The sequence below is a fragment of the Ovis aries genome, chromosome 2 (assembly GCF_016772045.2).
Source record: "Ovis aries strain OAR_USU_Benz2616 breed Rambouillet chromosome 2, ARS-UI_Ramb_v3.0, whole genome shotgun sequence".
NCBI classification, from domain to species: domain Eukaryota; kingdom Metazoa; phylum Chordata; class Mammalia; order Artiodactyla; family Bovidae; genus Ovis; species Ovis aries.
This window is the reverse complement of record NC_056055.1, coordinates 181,737,163-181,746,291: the sequence shown is the minus strand read 5'-3', so window position 1 is coordinate 181,746,291 and position 9,129 is coordinate 181,737,163. Positions and strand designations below refer to the sequence as shown.

Below are 9,129 nucleotides of genomic sequence, written 5' to 3'. Positions count from 1 at the left end.
GCCTTTCGCCTTTTTTAATCACCTGCCAATAGATTTCACACCATTGGCCGAGCTATCAGAAGACAAGGGGCAAAGGAAGTATTGGAGATGGAGAATTCCCCCCGGCAGTCATTTCAGTAGTTTGCTGTGGCACAGAGCACAGTGAATAAGAATGAAGACTGGATCTAGAGAGACATATGGAAGATATCCAGATAAAATTTAATAGCTTATGAAACAGCAGATAAAAAAATCGAACTTATATCTACTGATAAAAATGTTTTCTAAAAAATTTTTTTTTAATTCAGTACCTACAACCTTTTTATCTTTATGCACAAAAGGACCATACAGTCCTAAATTTACATACATACCCATGATGGTCAATTTTTTTAATCTATTTGACCAGGCTAAGGGTTGCCCAGAGGGCTGGGAAAACATTATTTCTGACCATGTCTCTGAGGGTGGCTCTTGAGAAATTAGCATTTGAGTCAGGCTGATACAGATCAACTCTCACCAATGGGTCAGGCATCATCCAATCTGCTGAAATCTCCAACTGAACTAAAGGCAGTTGAATGCTGAATTCTCTCTCTTCTTGAACTGGAACATCTATCTTCTACTTTCAGATTTCAGAGCTCACAGACCTCTGGACTTCACTCTGGGACTTTTGGACTTAACTATACCACTGTATTTTCTGGTTCTCTAGCTTGCATGGGGCATATTGTAGGACTTCTCAGCCTGGATAATCACATGAGCCAATTTCCATAGTATTAAGTTTGATTCAAAGTAATTGCAGTTTTTCATTGTTAAAATTTGCCATGTGGTATTGGAATATATTCTTAAATAAATTTAGTTATGGTATACATTATTTTAATGTGCATTTCTCACTTTATTTTTTTTCCAATGATGTATTACTTATTGTTTATTTTATATTTATTGAAATGATGTTAGACAAAAAACAAATTCAAGTGATTTTCTTAATCGAGTTCAAAATGGGTTGTAAAGCAGTGGAGACAACTTGCAACATCAACAACACATTTGGCCCAGCAACTGCTAAGGAACATACAGTGCTGTGGTGGTTCAAGAAGTTCTGCAAAGGAGACCAGAAACTTGAAGGTGAGAATGCAGTGGCCAGCCATGGAAAGTTGACAACGACCAATTGAGAACATTCATCCAAGCTGATCCTCTTACAACTACATGAGAAGTTGCAGAAGAATTCAACAGCATCCATTCTACAGTCCTTTGGCACTTGAAGCAAACTGGAAAGGTGAAAGAGCTCAATAAGTGGGTGTCTCATGAACTGACCAAAACTCAAAAAAGTCATCATTTTAAAGTATCATCTTCTTTTATTCTGTGCAACAGCAATGAATCATTTCTTGATTGGATTGTGATGTGCAATAAAAAGTGGATTTTATATGACAATAGGTAACCACCAGCTCAGTGGCTGGACTACAAGAAGCTCCAAAGCACTTGCCAAACGCAAACTTGCACCAAAAAAAAGCGATGGTCACTTCTGGTCTGCTGCCAATCTGATCCATGAACCCTTTCTAAATCCCGGCAAAATCATTACATCTGAGAAGTATGTTCAGCAAATCTATGAGATGCACCAATAACTGCAATGCCTGCAGCCATCATTGGTCAACAGAAAGGGCCCAATTCTTCTCTGAGATAATGCCTGACTCACGTTGCACAACCTACACTTCAAAGTTAAGCAAATTGGGTTACAAAATTTTGCCCCATGTGTCATATTCAACTGATTTCTTGCCAAATGACTACCACTTCTTCAAACATCTTGACAACTTTTTGCAGGGAAACCGCTTCCACAACCAGCATATTGCAGAAAATGCTTTCCAAGTGTTCATTGAATCCTGAAGCATGGATTTTTATGCTACAGGAATAAACAAGCTTATTTTCTCAGTGGAAAATATGTGTTGATTGTAATGGTTCCTATTTTTATTAATAAGGATGTGCTTGAGCCTAGTTATAATGATTTTAAATTCATGGTCTGAAACCACAATTACATTTGCACCAACTAATATTTTATCTTATATATTGATATATATCCTATTCATTCTGTTTTTCTGAAGAACCCTAATATAATATTTATTTTAGTGCATTAAAAATAATCTAGAAGTAAATATGGTAAATTGCTAGCAGGGGTTATTATGCATGTGAATACTTGTTAATAGATACGGGCAGAAACACAAGAAGAAAGTTTTTACTCATTTGTACTTTAAATTTTAAAGTGAACATATATTCTTGTACCAGATTAGTTATAATTTTAAATTTTTAAGTAAAAAAAATCAATTCTATACTTTTATAGAGTAATTGGCCAAAGGTGAATGTGGCAGCTAAGTTCATATTATGATATACAATAATTTCTCTTCTAATATATAAAATACATAGAATCAGAATGAGAAAAGCACAATGAAAGATTATTTCCTTAGCTGAAGTGAGCCATTTATCAATTTTTACTTATGCAACTGTATCAGCTTATAATTATTTTTCATAATATTACTGTAAATAGTATCTTTTATATTAATGTACATTCACATGGATTCATCAGTTAAATTCTTTTTTCTGGTGGAAACCAAAAATATTTTCTCTGTCTTGCCAATAGAAAATAAAATTTGAGGTGCAGAAACACCAGCGACTTTCTCCAAATAGTCACGGTGACTTATTGACAGAATACAAAATAGAATACATTTCTCCAAGTTCTGGCCTGGAGACCTCTATTCTATATCACCTGGTAATCAAGGGTTTTGCCATGTGGGAAAATTATGCATAGATATGATATTTATGGCTTTATTACTATAGAATCTACTTCTAACCTCTAGAGAAGTGAAAAATTTGCTTTGTTTCTACAGGAAATTCTGCAATAACCTAAGCTTATGGTCCCCAAGCTCTGTGACCAGGTTCCCCAGGAAATTATGGTGAACTCACAGGAAAGCTAAAGGATATTTTAATTTTCATGGAAAATGTAATGATGCTATACATATGATGACACTGACTGAAGAATTATTGCTAAGTACTGCAGTTTCTACATTAGATCAAGTATCATATACTTCAATGTCATAGTTTTCAAAGCCACCTTTTGTTGTTTATTATGAGAATTACCAAGTACTGCATGAAAATTAACCAGGAATAGAAAATGAGAGTGACTTTAACCCATCTGATTCTGAGGTTTGAGATGTAGTACAGTGACAAACAAGCACATATATTCCTTTAGTAAGCAGTAACGTTTAATTACAGTTAATTTCTTCTATTTATTTGTACTAGTCTTTTCAAATGGCTGCAATTTTATGGTATAAATATTCACTAAGTGGTTTGGACCTTAGTAAAAAGGACTTTCAGTTATTTCCTTTGGCTTTGGATCACTGTAAAAAAAATAATGAAATACTAAGAGCAACTTGAACAGAAAATGTTTGGAAATCTCTGATCTAAAAAGTCAAATTTATAATTATTATAGAAGTTCCAGGCACAATTTTTTTAAGTACAAGTCTTACTTATTACCTTCTAACTCTGAATTCTTCTTCTTCCACTCTAGATTATCAAGTATTATTCCACTCTTTTACTGTCTTTTATTGTTTTGGATGGGAAAAGATTTAATTTACATGTTCTCCTTTTTCATGAATGTGTATCTAAATGGACTATTTCAGGACTTTTCATGGTTTGTAGATAGGGAGAAATAATCTTGCAAGATTATTTACCTAATTTTTTAATCACTTTTTCTTCATTTGAAAAAAAGAAGTAAATTAATATTCATAGTCTAGCAGAAAGCAGGTGTAAGGCATTAGACTAGTTAATTACTATCATGAAGTTAGACTAGTTAATATAATGAGCACAAATATAAACAGAGATATGGAAAGCAAAGGGAAATCACTTCATATTGCAATATAGATTTCTAGATTAGAAATCTCTGCCACCATCTAGTTATAGCAACATAAGCAACTTCATCTTCCAGGCCTCCGTTTTGCTTCCACAAGAGGAATGTTTATTCACTTATCAATCTAGCAATAATTTATAAGTATACAGAGTATTCTGAAGAACTTAAGGAAAAATAATGCATACTCTCAGTTGCTACATATTCATTAGATCATGTTACCACGTACAGTTACTTCTTACTTTAGAATCAGTTAAGATTCCAGAAAAAATTCAATCTCGTTATCTTAGCACATTTATCTTAGCCTTTTATGAATTGGCTATTACTTATTTTTACAGATTTATTTTCTACCGCAAACCACACCAAATTTTTAACAATTTATATTAATGTTTTATATGATTCCATTTCCCATGACTTGAATTTAATTTAATAATTGATTTTTAATATGTATTTTAATAAAATCCAACAATGCCTGGAGAAATGTATTAGGAATGTGGGAAGTGGAAATGTTCTATGAAAATTCAAATGAATAAGAATAAATTCTATGAGAAAATCTTATAAGAAAAAAATGGTATCTGAATTAAACAAAAGAGCATGAAGAAAAAAGAGAGCAGGAGAGATTACATAAGTGTTTTGTAAGTAGTGGACAGGGGAGTACAATGAGCTAATTCCCCAAAGTAGAAGAACACAGGCAATTTCTGCTTTTAAGAGCTTGGTTTTGTTTCTCCCTGCTTACTCTCTTCACTTCTTCAAAGCTATTAAAATTTACTAGATATGGGCAAAGTGATCTTGAGCATAAAGAGAATCTTCTGTTCTGAGAATTCACTACAGTAGCCAGTTTTCTCCTCCTTATTACCGTTCCCATGATTATCTCTTCACCATGGATGATTGCTGGCATTATTACCAACTGGGGTGGATAATACTAGTAAAAGCAGTGCTGGATACTTTCCATTTCCCAGACCACCCTTTGCCCTTCTCCTGTCTGCTGTCTGATCACAGAGGTACACTCAAAAGAAATGAGTGATGGGAGAGTTGCCTTATTTTGTGTTATCAATTGGTTTTGCCATCTATGGAACATCATGGCTTCTGTTGAGAACCTTAACTATTAAACTTCCTCTAAGGGGTTGTCTTCTTGTCATCTCTCCAGGTAGAGATGGTAACAGCTCTACTCTTGTTAGCTTTAAGTTTTTATACTTTGTTCTGTGGTATTACTTAGTTGGGTTTTCCTCGTGGCTCAGTGGTATAGAATCTGCCTGCCTATTGGAGAGACAGAGGAGATGTGGACTCCATCCCTGGGTTGGGAAGATTCCCTGCAGAAAGAAAATGGTGAACCACTCCAGTGCTCTTATATAGGAAATCCTAGGGACAGAGGAGTCCGGTGGACTACAGTCCATGGGGTCTCAAAAGAATTGGACATAACATAATGACTAAAAAACTACTACTTAATTACTGATGTAAAAAGTAAAGGAAGAATCTTTCAGTTTCAATTCTGATATGTAAAAAGCATGGCAGTAGTATGGGCCTAAGAAAAGCAGAAGATATTAAGAACAGGTGGCAAGAATACACAGAAGAACTGTACAAAAAAGATCTACACGACCCAGACAATCACGATGGTGTGATAACTCACACTCACCTAGAGCCAGACATCCTGGAATGTGAAGTCAAGTGAGCCTTAGGAAGCATCAATATGAACAAAGCTAGTGGAGATGATGGAATTCCAGTTGAGCTATTTCAAATCCTAAAAGATGAGGCTGTAAAAGTGCTGCACTCAATATGCCAGCTAATTTGGAAAACTCAGCAGTGGCCACAGGACTAGAAAAGGTCAGTTTTCATTCCAATCTCAAAGAAAGCAATGCCAAAGAATGCTCAAACTACCACATAATTGCACTCATCTCACATGCTAGTAAAATAATGCTCAAAATTCTCCAAGCCAGACTTCAGCAATACGTGAACCGTGAACTTCCAGAATTCAAGCTGGTTTTAGAAAGGCAGAGGAACCAGAGATCAAATTGCCAACATCCTCTGGATCATTGACAAAGCAAGAGAGTTTCAGAAAAACATCTATTTCTGCTTTATTGACTATGCCAAAGCCTTTGACTGTGTAGATCACAATAAACTGTGGAAAATTCTGAAAGAGATGGGCATACCAGACCAACTGACCTGCCTCTTGAGAAATCTGTATGCAGGTCAGCAAGCAACAGTTAGAACTGGACATGGGACAACAGATTGGTTCCAAATAGGAAAAGGAGTAGGTCAAGGCTGTATATTGTCTCCCAGCTTATTTAACTTATACGCAGAGTACATCATGAGAAATGCTGGACTGGAAGAAACACAAGCTGGAATCAAGATTGCCAGGAGAAATATCAATAACCTCAGATATGGAGATGACACCACCCTTATGGCAGTAAGTGAAGAGGAAATGAAGAGCTTCTTGTTGAAAGTGAAAAAGGAGAGTGAAAAATTGGGCTTAAAGCTCAATATTCAGAAAACGAAGATCATGGCATCCAGTCCCATCACTTCATGGGAAATAGATGGGAAACACTGGAAACAGTGTCAGACGTTATTTTGGGGGCTCCAAAATTACTGCAGATGGTGAATGCAGCCATGAAATTAAAAGACGCTTACTCCTTGGAAGGAAAGTTATGACTAACCTGGACAGCATATTCAAAAGCAGAGACATTACTTTGTCAACAAAGGTCCCTCTAGTCAAGGCTATGGTTTTTCCAGTAGTCATGTATGGATGTGAGAGTCAGACTATAAAGAAAGCTGAGCACCGAATAATTGATGCTTTTGAACTGTGGTATTGGAGAAGATTCCTGAGAGTCCCTTCGATTGCAAGTAGATTCAATGAATCCATTCTAAAGGAGACCAGTCTTGAGTGTTCATTGGAAGGACTGATGTTGAAGCTGAAACTCCAATACTTTGGCCAGCTGACTCATTTGAAAAGACCCTGATGCTGGTGAAGATCAAAGGCAGGAGAAGAAGGGGACAACAGAGGATGAGATGCTTGGATAGTATCACCGACTCAGTGGAGATGAGTTTGGGTAAACTCTGGGAATTGGTGATGGACAGGGAGGCCTGGTGTGTTGCAGTCCATGGGGTCACAAAGAGTTGGACACAACTGAGCAACTAAACTGAACTGAACTGTACTGGAAGTTGTCACCACCATTGTTATAACAGGAAAACAGAAAATTTTGAAATTGTTGTTGTTTTTCAATGGCTAAGTCACGTTTGACTCTTTGCAACACTGTGAACTGCTGCTTCATAGTGCACTATGCCAGGCTTCCCTGTCCTTCACTATCTCCCAGAGTTTGCTCAAATGCATGCCCATTGAGTCAGTGATGCCATTCAACCATCTCATCCTCTGTCGTTCCCTTCTCCTCTTGCCCTCAATTTTTCCCATGTATCAGTCAGAGCCAAGAGCTGCTTACCTGAAACAGAAGTCACTAGAGAAAAAAGCTAGTGGGAGAACTCATATATTACTTTTCAATAATTGCTGGATGCTGAATATGGGCTATTGAGAATGAGAAATGGCTGGGGTTTCAGTCTTAGACACTCATGAACCCCACCTACTTTTTATGGTGAAGAAATGAAAAAAAAAAAAGGTATCTTCTTGGCTCTGGCTGAGGGAAGAAGAATAATCATTATTTTTAAATGTTTAGAGCATTCCCCATAACAAATAACTACTCTCTAGGGAAGAAAACATATCATCAGTTGTTAGTTTGTTTGTTTTTTCCCTGATGGAGAAAAGCAATTCTCCATGCCAATGACCCTACTTTCTTGTCTAAGTGTCACGTTCTACTGCTGTAGAAACCCTGGTGAAGTTCTCAGCCCTGATATACACACCGACTGAAAGACTCAGATTTAATCATGAGATTGTAGAATGCTCTGTCCTCCCCTCCTTCTGCATATGATCTCCACATCAACAGGACTTCAGTATAATAATAGTACATTATAGCTAAAAGATCTGCAAGACCCAGAATCTCTGGGGAGGAGTTCTTAGGAAGACCAAAGTCAGTGGCAGGGATACAAAAAAGATATCAGAAGAATCTGAAGCTTCTGGAATATAGAACTACATAAAACATTAAGCACAACCCAATTTTTTGGTCAGATATCCTCACTTTAAAGGCCTATTTACCACAGTTTCTACTACCTAATACAAGATGTTTGATCTGTAACAAAAACAACATTTTTATAAAGCATGCCTGGTAGTACATTTTTTAAAAAGGGGAAAACAATAGTATAGATAGATAAGGCCAGCATCTGAAATAGAGTCAGATATTATTATATATTATGTATATATATATATTCAAATATTCAAATTGCCAGACAGGAAATATAAAATAATGATAATCAATATATTAAGGATTCTAATGAGAAAGTAGACACCATTCAAAATAAATACAGGGAGAGGTAAGCAGGGAGATGAAATTCTAAAATGAATCAAAACATTATACCAAAAAAAAAAATGTGTAATGTAGACTAAGAATATTTTCCAGGGCAAGAATCAGATATCTGAAGGATAGTTCAACATAACTTTCCAAAAACTATGAATTTCAAAAGCTGTTATGTGCACGTAATTCAAACACCAGAGGAAAAGAGAGAATTTTTGTGACAATTTGGGACCCTATGGACTGTACCCAGGGACCAAATATAGGACTCCTGCATTGCAGGCATATTCTTTATCATCTGAGCTACCATACTGTCACAAATGAAAGTAAAAGTGTTAGTCTGTCAGTGGTGTCAGACTCTTTGTGACCTCGTGACTGTAGCCCTGCCAGGTTCCTCCACCACGGGATTTTCCAGACAAGAATACTAGAGTGGATTGCCATTTCCTTCTCCAGGGGATCTTCCTGACCCAGAGATGGAACCCAGGTTTCCTGCATTGTAGGCAGACTCTTTACCATCTGAGCCACCAGAAAAATGCAAAGAGAGAATACAGGAAAGAAATACCTGAAGTAATATAGGCTAGGAACTTTCCAAAATTAATTATAGACACTAAGTCACAGATCCTATATGCTTAGAGAACAGCCGGAAGTATAAATACAAAACAAATGAACAAATCAGACTCAAGCCTACTATATTTAGCAAAATTATCCTTCACAGATGAAGGAAACTAAAATCACTGTCACATACATGTGCACACATGTGTGCACATGCACCCACACACACTAGAAGGATTCATTATCTCCAGAACTTTTTTTCAAAATATATTAAATGAAATGCTTTGCACAGGAAAAAAATAATATGGAGCAGGAACTTGGATCCACATA

General features: G+C 36.3%; 1 pseudogene; it reads left to right on the top strand.

The window, feature by feature from the left end:
* The first annotated feature begins 914 nt into the window (after positions 1-914).
* On the top strand, positions 915-1,921 carry LOC106990917 (histone-lysine N-methyltransferase SETMAR-like; annotated as a pseudogene).
* Positions 1,922-9,129: the final 7,208 nt, after the last annotated feature.